This window comes from Protopterus annectens, chromosome 3.part0, assembly GCF_019279795.1.
Source record: "Protopterus annectens isolate FY-2018-M chromosome 3.part0, PAN1.0, whole genome shotgun sequence".
Taxonomy (NCBI): domain Eukaryota; kingdom Metazoa; phylum Chordata; order Ceratodontiformes; family Protopteridae; genus Protopterus; species Protopterus annectens.
In genome coordinates this window covers 734,617,932-734,634,382 of record NC_056731.1, presented here as the reverse complement: position 1 = coordinate 734,634,382, position 16,451 = coordinate 734,617,932, and the positions used below count along the sequence as shown (strand labels likewise).

At 39.3% G+C, this 16,451-nt stretch overlaps 1 protein-coding gene across 1 annotated transcript in view; it reads left to right on the top strand.

Annotated features, from left to right (window-relative positions):
* Positions 1–16,451, top strand: part of DPY19L1 (dpy-19 like C-mannosyltransferase 1) — a 2,139,210-nt gene that overhangs the window by 1,714,224 nt on the left and 408,535 nt on the right. The gene's annotated exons all lie outside the window — the stretch shown is intronic.

The window sequence follows — 16,451 nt, the reverse complement described above, 5'->3', positions numbered from 1 at the left end:
GTGTCCCCTCCCGCCGACCCCCTGGTAGACCTCATAACTACCAGGGCATGGAAGGAGCCGGACACTGTCGAGCCAATACCTAAGAGACCGGACAGGATCCTCAGCTCTCCTACGGACAGGACATTTTGGAGCAAGGGTGCCCCAGTGGATGCCATGGTGGTGGCAGCTGCCACTAAAAAGGAATTAGCACAGGAGAGTTCCTCGGTACACCCTCCAGACAAGGAGTCTTGGATGATGGACCGTTTGGGAAAGCGGATGCTCTCTTCAGCGACCATCTCTGTAAGGTCACTGAATTATATGGCACACGTGATTCGACTCCAGTGGGACCTGATTAAGGAGTACGCTGGGTAACCCCCAGAGTCCATGTCGGCCGAGGACAAGCGGACCTTCTCGGCTCGAATGGCCACTCTCAAGTCTATCACCAACACATCTATGCGGCTTCTCTCCCATGTTACGGAGGGAGTGGCTAGAGGTAGTGGAACGGGCGTTGTCTTACGTAGGCAGGCCTGGCTCCGTCTCTGTGATTTTGCGGAAACCCTTCAAGGCGTCCTTCGTGAATGCCCCTTTTGACGGTTCTACGCTCTTTGGCAAAACCATCTGCGATGCGCTCCTCCAGAGCGAGAAAGATGGGAAGACGTTGTCTGCCGTCAGGATCCCCTTCTCGGCTTCTCAGATGTCCTACTCCAGGAACCAAAGAGGACAGAAGAAGATGTGATTCCGGATCCCTCGTCCTTCAGAGGCAGAGGAGGACAGGGTGGACGCCGGCCCAGGGGCAGAGGGGGTCCGAAGAACTTTGGGTCGAGAGAACCTTTTTCGGATTGACCCACGCAGCAGCCCTGAGGGGCTGCTCGGCTGCTCCTCTCTGGAGGCAGTCGGGGGGGCGCTTCTCGGAATACCTAGCAAAATGGGAGTCCATTACAACAGATCGCTGGGTGCTCCGAATCATATCCAGAGGCTATTCAATTCCTTTCCTATCCCACCCTCCCCGTTCAACAAAACTCCCCGATGTTCCACCCGATCAGAGGGAGGCAGCAGCATTAGAAATTCGAGGGCTGCTAAGCAAAAGTGCTATCCAGCGCGTCCCCCAGAACAATTCAGATCAGGCTTTTACTCCAGGTTCTTTTTAGTGCCAAAAAAGACGGGGGACTTTAGACCCATTCTCGACCTGTCAACACTGAACTTGTCAGTTGCCAAAGAAAAATTCCAGATGGTCACTATTCAATCCATTCTCCCTCTTTTGCAGGAGAACGACTGGATGTGCTCGATAGACCTCAAGGATGCGTACTACCACATTCTGATGGACAGACGATCCAGAAGGTTCCTCTGCTTTCAGCTGGGAGCCAGCCATTATCAGTTCAGGGTCCTACCCTTCGGTCTCACCACAGCCCCCAGGGTGTTCACCAAGGTCATGGCAGTTGTAGGGGCCCACCTGAGGCTTCAGGGAATACAGGTCTTTCCGTACCTGGACGACTGGCTCCTAACCGCCCCCACCAGGCATCAACTCTGCTCAGGCAGGGACTACTTTTTACACCTAGCCCGTCACCTAGGAATCACAATAAACCACCAGAAATCCTCTCTTCAGCTTACTCACATTTTGAACTTCATAAGGGCCAGGATAGACACTATTCAATCCAGATTCTTTCTAACAGCGGACAGGCTTCACAGTCTAAGCCTTCACATTCTAGACCTATTACAATCGTCAGCTCCCCCAGCGGAACTAGTCCTGAGGGCCCTGGGATCCATGGCAGCGGCCATCAATCTGTCGCCCTTCACTCGCCTGAAGATGAGAATCCTTCAATGGACTTTACAAGTTCAGTGGTCCATTCTCTCTCACCCCCTGTCTACTCCTATTCCCCTCAGCAGGATTTGCAGGGAGTCGCTTCTTTGGTGGCTCCGCTCCAAAGATCTTCGAGAAGGCCGCCCTTTTGTTATACCCCCTCCCCAAGTCACGGTGACCACGGACGCATCTCTCCTCGGGTGGGGGGGACATTGCATGGGCAGATCCGTCCAAGGCACGTGGACTTTCACAGAGACCTCACTGCATATCAATGTCCTGGAGATGAGGGCGGTGCTTTTAGCGTTGCAGGCTCTCCATCCCCTTCTTCCTCCAGGAACTATTGCACTTCAAACAGACAACATGTCGGTAGCCTGGTACATAAACAAACATGGGGGAACCAGATCCTATCCACTTTGCAGGGAGACCATGAGAGTATGGGAATGGGCAATATCTACCAACCACTTTCTCCTAGCAATGCACATCCCGGGTCGGTCAAACATCCTGGCGGACAGGTTGAGTCGGACGATCCTCTCACCTTACGAGTGGTCTCTGAATCCAGCAGTAGTGAAAAAAATCTTCCTCCAATGGGGTCAATCTTGCACTCTTTGCATTCTTGCACATTGGATTTTGACTTTTATCTGATTTATATGATATGATCAACAAATTATACTTTGGTAGCTTCAAGAATAGAAGGATTAACACTTGAACTGTGGTTTAATTGTCTTCTTTGATCTTTAATAGAACAAGCTGTCACACCACATATGGCTAATTGTCATCATAAGGTCTTTTCTACCATATTTAAAGCATATACATTAATTTCTAACTGTTCTAAAAGCTGTTGATATCTTCCTGTATCTGAAACATTATATGAACAATCCCAAATATTACTACAATTAGTAGTTTAAGATTGAAATGTCAAAGCAAAATTAACTAGATATATTTTCATGAGATGAAAAAACTTGGTTCTTTAGCACTCTATCAGAATCAGTCCTTCTACCTGCTTTATTTGCCTTACATGCTAAGTGAATTATATGACGTGTATATATGGATGTCATAAATATGTGTGATGTGTATATGCTTAGGATGAATATATAATAATGAGTGTGTGTGTGTGTGTGTGTGTGTGATTTATATATGTAATATCACCTCCAACAAAATAAATGTTTGCTATACAAGTGATAAAGTTACAAATTACAGGAAAAATCTAAACATCTCAAATTATAACTTAAATTTGGAAAATACATTCTACCACACAACTAGAAGGCAATACACAATCATGTGCCTGTACTACAAACACTTCCATCATAACATGATTAATCAAACAGCATTGAGGCTAAGACCTAGATTCTGACTTGTATATGTCCTCATCTCTGTCTGCTCCTTTATGAAGAGAAAAAGGGAAAGAAGAGGATAAAGAAAAAGGTAAATAAACCTAAATGCATTGTAACATTTAAGGGTGCTAACTTGAACCTTTAAGATAAAAAGTTAAATGGCTGGATTTAAAACTTGTTTAAAACATCTTGTTAATAGGAGTGTCGCAACATGCATGTGTTAGATAATGACTGTCAATATTTGGAACAGTTGAGAGTTATTATTATTTATCCCTCTGTTGTGTAATAAAGCCTCTCTAGAAAAAATATGCTATCATTATCCCTGAGTGATGTTATTCGTGTTTCACTATTGCAGTCATCACACTTGGGTTATCTGCCTGCAGGTAGCCCTCAGTCGGGCCGAATACCAGAGTCTTGGGATTTCTGTGTCGGTTGCTGTCGCCTCTTCCATGATGTCAGGTCATCAGGGGTATAAAACATTCAGCCGATGCTATTACATCAGTCTTTCTTGCCGAGAAGGAGCCCGAAGCAGAAGCAGTTCGCAAGTGCTGGTCAGCCGCTACCTGAAATTTTCATTTTTTTCGAGTTTCAGACCTGAAGTCTTCTAAAGCTAAGTACCCCGTTGGGGATTCTTTTTTCTTGCTCTAACCGATGTCAGAAAAAATTAACAATTGTCTTGCCTGTGGAAAGCAAATACCTCACAGAGATTTACATTCTTACTGCATCACCTGTTTAAGCCCAGACCATGACGTCCCTCGCTGTCGGTTTTGTGTCATAACGCCTGAACCATTAGTCGTCAGGCTATTTTTGTAGCTAAATTCTTTTGCTCTTGTTCTCCGTATTCCAAAATGGCTTTAGTAAGCCATCTGACTACCGATCTTCTGAAAAAGTGCAAAGACAGAAACAGACCGCATAGGTCAAAAACTGCCGACGACACTTCCACTACGCTAGTCGCCAGTCTGCCGGTACTCAGTGAGGCACCTTTGCAGCCCCTGATGCCTGCTTCTACAGATTCGCAGGCCTCTGCTGAGACCCATTCGGAGTCCGGTATGCCTCGAGATGCTTCTTCGACTGTGGAACCTGCGTATGTATCTACCTTGGATGGGTCCAGAGCCGCTGTGCAAGCACCGGCTTCTGAGGGTGTATTCCGACCTATCGATATTCATATTAAGCCACAACTTCATTTCAAACTAAAACTACCAAGTTTCTCAGGCCCAGAGTTCACACTACACCTAGAAAACCGACGTCCAAAGCACATGCTCAAGCTCCCATGCCACAAAAACAAATGCTTAGAATGGCTGAAGACCTTATTACTCTAATTAGGAGAAGCCAGCCTTCCCCTGCCAAAAGACAAAGAATTGAATTTCCTTCTGATTTTACAGACCAGGAGTCTGATGACTGTGACCCTTCTGATTACCGGGACATACCCTTATCTACCTATGAGGACTTAGATGCAGAGGAATCCATTCCCTCTGCCTCCCCTCCAGAGGATTTTTCTTTTGGTGAAACCTTGTATACTTTAAGAGAGCATTTCCGCTGGGAATGCCAGGACTATGCTCAATCCAAAAAGAGACTTGGGGAATTTTTAGATTTGCCTCAGTACACACCTCTAGCTATACCCCCTGCCCTGGATATTGTAGATGATGTCTTCTTGGAGTCCAGTCTTACTCCTGACACCTTACCACCAGCTCCTAGAAAACCTGACAGGTACTACAGAGTACCTGACTCTCACAAAAAAAACCCTACCCCTTCAGACAGGGATTCTACAGCTTTAGATAGATGTGGTAGGAAGTTATATACCTCTGCAACTCTTGCCATCTAGGATTTGAATTGCCAGTTTCACATGTGGAAGTACCAGCAACATATTATGGAACTAATTAAACAAAAAATGGTGTTATTTCCAGATTGTGCAGAAAATAAAGATTTACAAGAGTTAATGCATTCTGAAAACCAAGTTAGTAAACATACTTTGCAGTGTGAGTTTGATGCCTTAGAAGCATCTTGCAGGGCTGCTCTCACTGGGTCTGTACTGAGAAGGCATGCTTGGCTAAAGAAACAAGTCTTGTCTGGCCATGTCAAAGCAAAATTACTAGATGCTCCATTAAATCAGGAGAGTGCGTTTGGCACAAAAGGCAGAAGAAGTTCTTAAAAAGATGGAAGAAAAAGCTAAATCTATGCAAACCGTCAAAGATTTCTTACAGGTGCAGCCACCTAGAGTCAGTAGGCATTGGCCTTCAAAAAAATGGACCTTTCCAGTCCTTCTCAGGCCTTCTCATTCCAAACCCAGGGAAAACAGACCACCACGACTACAGTCTCAGGGTATGCAGAGATTTAAACAATGGAGTGTTTCCACCTCAAAACCAGGGAGTGGTAAGCCACCCCATATGGAAAAAGTTCACAATGACTTTCCAATTATCTTTCCCAGCCATGCCCAAGTACTTGCGCCCCTTGGAGGAAAACTCGCCCTTCATGCAAAAAACTGGATGTCCATTACTCTGGACCGATGGCTTCAAAACATTGTATCCCAGGGATACAGATTCTACTTCCACTCACTGGTAACTCCAAGTGGGTTGCCAGACCTTCCTCCAAACCAGAGGGCAGAGGCTCAAAAGCAAGTACTTTCCCTTCTCCATATCAGGGCTATTCAACCTGTTCCAGTAGAACAAAGGGGACAGGGTTTCTACTCCAGACTGTTCCTGGTGCCCAGAAAAGAGGGCTCTTGGCACCCTATCCTGAATCTATCAATTCTCAACACCTTTCTGGTGGTCCCAAAATTTAAAATGCTTACACTGCAACAGCTTCTTCCTATGCTAGCCAATGATGCCTGATTAGTCACCCTAGACTTAAAAGAAGCTAATCTGCACATCCCCATAAGAGAGTCTTGCAATAAATGTCTAAGTATAAGGGCAGGCTGTATGCACTATCAGTTCTCTGTACTTCCCTTTGGCTTATCTACTGCGCCCAGAGTATTCACAAAATGACTGGCTCCAGCCATTGCATATTGCAGGCAGAGAAATATTCAAATCTACCCATACTTGGACGATTGCCTGATTCAGATGGACAGTGAGGAATTGCTACTTCAACACCTGGCATTTATAAAAGGACTTCTAACTTCACTGGGATACACCATCAATGAAAAGAAATCACAACTGGTGCCCAGCCAACAAATTGTATTCCTGGGAGCAAGCTTGAAAACAACTTCCCAGATGGCATTCCTCATGCCAGAAAAGCAGGTCCATTTGACAAACTTTTTCAAACTGATGGCCAACAAAACCCAGCTGCAAGAAAAATACTGCAAGCCCAAGGGTTCATGGCCTCATGGATTCTGCTAATTCCATATGCATGACTGCATATGAGGAAACCTCAGTGGTACTTAAAAAGTCTCTGGTGTCAACATTCTCAGGACCTGGAAACAGTGATTCCTATCATACCTTGTCTAAGGGCAGAGTTCCTTTGGTGGGCAGAAGCATGCAACCACAACAAGTGACTTCCTTTCACTCAACCCCTCGCCGCCCAAACCCTGACAACAGATGCATCAGACTATGCATGAGGGCCTCACATGGCAGGCAAATGCATTCAAGGCAAATGGAGCCCAGAACAAATTCCCCTGCATATCAATCAAAAAGAGATGCTAGCTGTACAGAATGCTCTGACAGTCGTCAAATACCTTATCCTTCCAGGACAGCTCCCAATAAAGACAGACAACACCACAGTTATGTGGTACATAAACAAGCAGGGCGGAACTCATTCTTACCCACTCTGTGCATTAGCCATGGCTCTGTGGAACACAGCCTTGAGCATCCAAGTGCACCTACAAGCTCAATTCCTGCCAGGCAAGCAAAATAAATTCACTGGCAGATGACTTAAGCAGAAATCTACTGGACCCTCACGAGTGAAAACTGGACCCCAACTCATTCAAACATCTATCCCAGATGTGGGGAACACCGGAGGTGGACCTTTTTGCCTCCCCCAAAACCACCAATTGAGCAAATTTTGCACCAGGAGCCCTCACAGCAGAGCCTGGAAGGTGGAAGCCCTATCCTTTACATGGGAAAACCTCTCAATTTATGCCTTTCCTCCTCTGCCCCTCCTCTCAAAAGTACTACTCAAGATCAAACAAGACAGGCCAAGGGCAATCCTTATTGCACCACACTGGCCACACCAGCACTGGTACCCACTCTTAGGCAGTCTGACAGCAGTGCCACCCTGGCACCTACATCACACACCTTCATTGCTGTCTCAGCAGGAGAGAGAGATTTTGCATCCACAGCTGCAAACCCTAAACCTTGCAGCCTGGCTTATTCCCTAAATGCAACCACCAGCATCCCTCAGCAAACAGGTGCTGGACGTCATCCTTGAGGCCAGAAGGCCTAGTACTATGAAATACTATGCTGAAAAGTGGAAAAGATATTGTTCTTGGAGTCAGTCTCAAGGAAAGGACACAGCTGTGCCCAACTTACCTCAAATCCTTGATTACCTAGCAGAGCTGCTCCACTTCATGCCTCTGCCATCTCAGCTCATTATAATACTGAGCCTCCTCTCTTTTCTCACTCTCTCATCAAACAGTTCCTAAGAGGAACTTAAAAAAGGAACTGCACCAAACTTACACAACCACAACGTTTATTTGCATAGAAATAAAAGGTAAAATAACGTTAGCGCTTTCATGTCTGCTCTTGTCGCTTCATCAGACAAACTAAGCATCTGTCCAACCAGTTTATATCACATGTTAGCTATCAGCTGATAGGAATCAGATGTTCCAATTATATAATTAAGACAAGCTAATGCTATAGTTAAAAGTAAAATACATCTAAATTTTTTTTCTAAAAGCAGCCCATAAATGTGCATAAGTGAAAGTATATATGAAAAGCATCTCTAAAATGCATGTGTAAGAAAGCTTGTATACAAAATATCTATTAAAAAAGAAATATATATATATATATATATATATATATAATATATATAAGGATATATTTACTATGAACCATATGCAGGGAGAACTCACATTAGAAAAATATCTCTAAAAACATACTGCTATATAAAAGTAACCTCATAAAAAACAATAAAAAGTCATATTAGAGCATAAAAAAACTTCATAAAAGGCTCCTATAAAATTCATAAAAGTACATATCATATATATATATGTGTGTATGAAAAAAGCATATTATGCTTACATAGATAACTATAAAAATACTTAACGCCTGAGACGGCGAGACTTCAAAAAAGGTTTTAAAGATGTACTATTTAGACCAGGATATCTCTTGGGCGTTCAGGGAGAGGATACATTTTTGTTCTTTACTTTCAGTTACATTTTCTATGTCGCCTCCACTTGCATTAAGGTGGACAACTTGAATAACAAAAAAATTTAAAGTAATGTGTGCAATCTGTTTCCATAATATGTGTAGCTAGGGCATTATTGTCTTTGCAGTTGCTAATGTCCCTAATATGTTCAAGGATCCTGTCCTTGAACATTCTATCGGTTTTACTGATATAGAATACAAAACATTTCTGACAAAAAGAAAAATAGACAACATTCATTGTTCTGCAATCAGCATAGCCATGACTTGTGACGGTAAATTGTTGCACGGGGTGTGTGAAAGTACTGTTTCTATAAAGGTGTTGGCATGTAGAACATCGTCTGCATGGAAAGGTGCCAGTTAGCATGGACTGGACAGGTCTGTTTATGTCTATCTTATTGCAAACGTGGTGTTTCAAGGACTTATTATTTCTAAATGGTTTATTATATCGAAAAATGTCAATATTGTTATGTCCCTCTGTGGCATATTATTTAAGGATAAACTCCTGCCAAGGAGCCTAAGGTCCTTCAACATTTCAACAGGATCGGCCCGTTTGGCGCTGGTATGTTGGGAATAGCTGTCTCTACTGTCAGATGTTAATCCCTTCATTGGAAATATTTTATGGTACGTCCGATTTGTGGATGACATCTTTATGTTGTGGAAGGGCACTATAAATGAATTAACTGATTTTGTGAACTATTTACATACCACTATTGAGTTTTTAAGATTTACATATCAACATTCTACAACTGAGATTAATTTCTTGGATGTTATAGTTAGGAAATCTGAACTGAATAAGCTTAGCAGTAGTATATATAGGAAACCTACTAGGAGAAATGCCCTGCTGCATAGAACTAGTATGCACCCAAGACATATTGCGAAAAATGTCCTGAAGGGACAAGTATATAGAGTTTTAAGATTACATAATGAAGAAAATGAAGCAAGAGTGGCACTTGAAAATGTAAAACTAGATTTCCTAGATAGAGGTTATTCAAAGGAAGAGATCGAGACCACTATAGTTGAGGCCTGGACACAAAGGGGCAACAGGTGTAAACCATACTTGATGGATGTCACACAGAATGATGATCAGCATGATTTAACCTTGACAAATAATTGGTTTAGCGTAGTTTTTCAGCATTCAAGTGATGTAAATGAATATACTTCCATTATTAAAAGACATTGGCTTATATTACATGAGGTGCCAGGACTCATGGTCAAGATAGGCAATATTCCATCCTTTTCATTAGAAATAATAAGTCTTTGAAACACCACTGTTGCAATAAGATAAACATAAGTAGACATAAATAGACCTATCCAGTCCATGCGGACTGGCACCTTTCCATGCAGACGATGTTCTGCATGCCAACACCTTTATAGAAACAGTACTTTCACACACCCCGTGCGACAATTTATCATCACAAGTCATGGCTATGCTGATTGCAGAACAATGAATGTGGTCTATTTTTCTTTCTGTCAGAAATGTTTTGGATTCTATATAGGTAAAAACAATAGAATGTTCAAGGAGAGGATCCTTGAACATATTCGGGACATTAACAACTGTAAAGACAATAATGCCCTGGCTACACATATTACAGAAACAGATTGCACACATTACTTTAAATTTTTGTTATTCAAGTTGTCCACCTTAAAGAGGAGGCGACATAGAAAATTTAACTGAAAGTATTGAACAAAAATGGATCCTCTGTCTGAACGCCGAGAGATATCCTGGTCTAAATAGTTCATCTTTAAAACCTTTTTTGAAGTCTCACAGTCTCAGGCGTTAATTATTTTTATAGTTATCTATGTAAGCATAATATGCTTTTTTCATATACACACACACATATATATATATATATATATATATATATATATATATATATATATGTTTTTTATATATCTCTGACGTGTCTCTTTATGCTCTAATATGTACTTTTATGAGTTTTATAGAAGCCTTTTATGAAGTTTTTTATGCTCTAATATGACTTTTTATTATTTTTTATGAGCAAAAGGGGAAAGGATCCTGCACTTCTTGGACATTCACAGACAGCTCAGGTTCTACGTTGACAGGACTAAGCCTTTCAGAAAATCTGACCAGCTGCTAGTCAGCTTTGCTACAGGGGCAGAGGGCAAGGCCATTTCAAAGCAAACCATTTCCAAATGGGTAGCACACTGCATCCATTTCTGCTACAAGCACCATGGAAAACCTACCCCTCTGGGGATCAGAACTCATTCCACTAGAACTACTTCAATCTCTACAGCATTCCTCAGAGGAGTTCCTACCAGGGACATCCTGGAAGCTGCAACCTGGAGTTCTGTACACACCTTCACCAAGCATTACCACTTATTTTTTTTAAATCCAGAGCTGGATTTGATACAGCAGACTTGCAAGGCCTGCTAGCCAGCCCTAACACTTCTTGACTGCCTCCACCCTTCCCCAGCTCAAGTGTGATGACTGCAACAGTGAAACACGAAGAACATAGTACATTTGTGTACACTTACCATAAATGTAGATGTTCGAGCGTATTCACTGTTGCAGTCCTGGTTTACCTCCTTCCATCCCCCTGGTTTTCTATATCCTTTCTACCTATCCTCTTTGTGGACATCTTTTATAGCAGGGGTATTTACTTTTTACTGGAGTTGTTTCACACCAAGTAATAGCTTCCTATTATGGGGTCTCCTGACATCTGAGGCAAGAAAAATTGATGTAATGGCGTTGGTTGCATGTTTTATACCCTCTGATGACCTGACGTCATGGAAGAAGCGACAGCAACTGATGCAGAAATCCCAAGACTCTGGTATTCAGGCCGACTGAGGGCTACCTGCAGGCAGATAACCCAAGTGTGATGACTGCAACAGTGAATACACTCGAACATCTACATTTATGGTAAGTGTGCACAACTGTACTTTCCTCATCTTTCAAGTTCCATTCAGAGACATAGGTGGTTAAGCACCAAGGTAGAAATAGGGGAAATAGATGCCACACTATTTAATAAATGCACAATACTTCATTACATAATAATCATATTATGGAGCTCTACGCAACTTGCAAATAAACAAAACAAATAATAAATAAGCAACTTAAAATAATTGCAATTGACTCATGGTCTTCAGGATAAAAAAAAATAACTTAATTATGCATATAATATGTCAAAACAAATCTAACATAACATATCTCCCAGAAACACATATGACAAATGAGCAGTGGAATAATGACCAAAAGAGAAAATGGATGAAACAAATTATAACTGCTGGAAACAATATAGCATCTAGAGGGATGGCAATCATTATCAAAAAGCCTTTCAAGGAAAAGTTCTAGGATTCAGATCAGATATGGATGGCAGATGGTGTTACTTTATTAGTTCTCACCCCTCAATAAATAAACCCATACTTTTCCTAAATATCTACAGTCCATGTTCCAACCAACATATATATGAAATCTTTACTATACCAATACAATTCCCAAACTACTACTACATTATTGGGGGAGACTAGAACGCCCTAATAAACCCCAATAAAGATGGATCAAATAAGAAAAGTAAACACCCTCCCCAATTTACCTTAGCCTTAGAGGAACTAATAAATAATTTCAACCTAGTAGACCCATACATACTACACCAATATGATAAATTGATAAATAAGTTCACATACTTCTCAGCAAGACATAAGAAATGGTCAAGATTTTATTTATCCTGATTTCTGAAAATTTTACATGGTTAGAGATAGATTATAAAGTGGATGCCAGATTAATTTCAGATCATTCGAAGATACAAATCCAAATTAACACTACGAGATGTAACAAAAATAGCATTACCTACTCTAATTGGACCTTAAATGTTAACCTAATTCAAAAACAAGAAGTAATACTAGAAATTACCAACATTCTCACCTAACTTGAAAAAGATATTACTAAAAATAGTATCCCCCATGACATACAATGGGCAGCAGCAAAGGCGGTTATAAGTGGTATTCTCATTCAAAAAGCTTCATGGCTTTAAAAATGAGAAAGTGATACCAAAACTAAACTGGAAAAACAATTAAAAAAAGTAGAGAGAAAAACTCCAAAGTCAATACTCAGTAGAATTTGAAGAAATTATGATAAACTTACAAAAACAACTATACAATTTATATTTAAAAAAATCAAACTTTCATCGAACTTAAACTACTTCACAAATATGCAGAATAGTAGCAAACACCTTCCAAAACTCTTGCCAGATAAATAAATGGCAAAACTGGACCCCCCCAGAATAGCTGAATTAAATTATGAAGGAAAATTATTGCACAAAGACTCTGATTTAATAAATTCCTTTGAAGAGATATACAAAAATATATATTGTTGTTTGTCTTTCGGCTTTTCCCAGTAAGGGGTCGCCACAGCAGAACTCCGGTCCGCTAACGATTGGCATTAGATTTTTACGAAACGCCGAGGTGCCAGCTCGACGCCCAACCTTCAATGAAGGCATACCCATTTACGCACGCATGTCTTTCGAATGCTACCCAACCGCGGGGAGGACATGCAGACTCCACACAGAAGGCACTCCCAAGCCCAGCCGAGAATCGAACGGGAGAACCTTTTGCTGTGAGGTAGCAACTACAAAAATATATATAACTCCTAAAAGCAGCCTGAGTCTGAGCAATATGAGAAATTTATAAAGAATTTGATGTTCCCTCAATTAAGTGAAACCCAACAAAACTTTCTAAAGACACCCCTCAAATTAGAAGAAATAAAACTAGCTATAAACAAACTGAAATTCAGGAAAGCTCCTGGACCAGACAGTTTCACTGCTAAATTTTATAAGAAATTCTTTACACCAATTTCAAATATTTTGCTAAGAGTGTTCAACTGTATCATTCCACATGGCATAACAAATCTATACATAAATAATTAAAAAACTAACCTAATTCCCAAACCCACCTCTGATAAAACTAACCCATATAATTATAGACCACTTGCCCTTATAAACACTGATATTAAACTACTCGCGCAAATATTAGCAAACAGGCTGCAAAAAGTACTACCATCTATAATATCTCAAGAGCATCTAGGTTTCATGCAACAAAGACAGATAAGTGATAACACTTTAGCTCTTGATACTGTGATTCAGCTCTTGGCAAAAGATAAACATCCTAGGTACGCATTAGCAGTAGATACTAGTAAAGACTTTGATAAGGTAGATTTAAATTTCCTATTTAACCCTTGCTTCAATATACCATAAGATTTTATATACATAATTAAAATGATTTACAAAAATGCATCTACAACACTACATGTAAATAAATTAAAATCTAAACCTTTGAAAATAACCAATGGGACAAGACAAGGATATCTCCTCTCCCCTTATCTCTTCAATCTTTATCTAGAGCCTTTACTGCTTTACATAGCCCAAAAAACATTCCATTTCATACCTAATTTATAAAGCACTGATCTAAAATTTACTGTATTTGCAGACAATCTGAATATTTACTTTGAACTCCCAAATACTGACCTACATAAAATACTGAAATCAGTTAGTAAGTTCTCCAGTATATCAAACTATGAAGTCAACACTACAAAAATCCTACATATTCATATTAACTCACTTGGTCGTGAAGAATTTTATTTTCCTGAAAATGAAATAAAACTTAAATATCAGTTAAAATATCTAGGCATTAACTTTACTCATACACATAATGAATCGTTGAAAGTGAATCTCCAAAACACATAGGAAAACATTGAACAAGGTGGAAAAATATAAATCTCTCTATCTTGTCTAGAGCAGCCATTATAAAAGTGGATGTTCTACCTAGAATTTTATATCAACTAACTGCCATAAACTTAATTATTCCCCAAAAATTCTTCCAGAAAATGAAATCTGTTCTCTCAAAATTCATATGGCACCCAAAATCTACAAGAATCGGTTGTGACATACTTGTATTACCTAAAGAAAGGGGTGGCATAGGGTTACCAGATTTTAAGCTCTACTATGATATCATCAGTACCAGTCGAATAATTCAAATTGCAAACCATGATCCAACCAACCAATTATGGTCCCCACTATACACTAAAATTTGGTACAACAATATAAACTCCTTCAAACTTAACCTTAAAGCCCTGCCTTTCATTAACTTAAAGAATCTCAATACAGTAAAAATCCATCCTATGATCAAAAATAAAATAAACATATTTCAAAACTTAATGACTTCACTCCATTTAAAAAATACACTAGATTTTATACAGCCTGTTCACCTTAACCCTAACCTAAAACTTGATAACAAAATAATAGATTTAACTAAATATCCCGTAAAAAAATATTACAATCTCTACAGAAATAACAGATGAACAAGAAATCAAAATAACTCAAATCAGTAATAAAAAGTTTATCTTACAAAACTAAAATGATCCCAAAAGCCTATAAATTAATATTAGCAGTCAAATCTCAAAATTATCTTCTATGTTCAAGTTACTGGCAAGAGAAAAACAAAAATATCACTATAGATCAAAAATCTCAAGCAATAAAAATGCATTTAACCTAACCCCATTCAAGAACTTAATTTACAACCCAGCTCATGATCAACAATAATGCTTATTACACACCCACTGTCCTTAACAAATGTAACTCTAAATATTCACCATTGTGTCCATTCTGCCCTATGGAAAAAGCAGACTTGCTTCATTTCTTCTGGAGCTGTAAGAAAGTTTGTAAACTATGGTGCTCACTAAAAGTTAAACTTGATAAAATGGGATATGAAATGACCACTTTTTCATGGGAAACAGCATTTCTCCAGATTACACCCAAAAACTTAGTAATCATACACCGGCATGTTCTCATTACAATCTGTGCACTAATCAAATATTGCTTGCCAAAAATTGGTTAGATAAATCTAAGACTACATGGGAAATCGTCAAAGCTATGGCTGTAAAATACATATCCTCAACATAAACTTGCAAACAAAAATCCTAGCAAAATAATTTACTTCCAAAACTGCTGGAGATATCTGTTAGATACTATACTAAAAGACTAAAACTGAAAGCATTCATACATATGCAACTACAGAGCACATAACTTCCCAGTTTCCTCGTTTTCTAAATATTTCTCCTCTCCACACCAACTAGTTTTTCTTTTTTTATAAATTTATAATCCAACGTTATTTCAAATGAAGACCTTTGTATAAGCTCAGTCCTTCTCAGTTCATTTAATCACATTAAATTAGCTTCATATAGTTACTTTCATATGCTTATTTCCCTTATCTCATTTATATCTATGTGCATTCTTCTGTGGATATGTAAAAACAACTGTGGCATCTATATGTAAATAGTTCTTTGTGTTTTTTTTTTTACTTCACATGAAACTACTATAATATTGGTGACATCTAACATACTAAAAATCATCCATACTAAATGTAACTTATAAGATGTTAATAATCTGAGAGGTAGTAAATATTGAACTTGTTTTAACACCAATTTATTATACAGCTTAAACTCTTACATTTTGTGTTAATTATCTGTAGCTAGACCTATAGTTAGGAATACTAAAATTGTCTAAATGTATTGATGTTATCTCTATCTCATTGTATGTTTATGCAATGCTTAATGTTTCCTTTGTTATATAATTTCCTTTTATCTAAAAATCAATAAACATTATATTGGAAAAAAAAAGGAAAACATCACAGTTTTCTCCTACACAAGATCTAGAGTTCATAGGAGCAAGACTAAATACAGTTTCTTGTGTAAAAAGCAAAGACAAGAATTCACTGAACCCCCAAACGGAAGACAAAAACAAAGACAAAAACCTGATTAATTTCATAAATATCATAGCTATCAATAGTCATATCAATATTACAGATAGCTGTATTTGGGTCAGTACTGTTTTTCTCATTTAATTTTAAAAATGATTTTAACAAAATTGGTGTAAAAATTCTTGTTGTTTCTGTCTTATTTACTCAGCTGTCTTCAAAATCAGCTCTTTTTTATATCCTCTTGCCTCGAATAGATTAATAATAAATGAGATTTCTGTTTCAAATATGGCATCTTCTGATGTCATCCTAGATGCTCTGATTATTTGACCTCTAGGT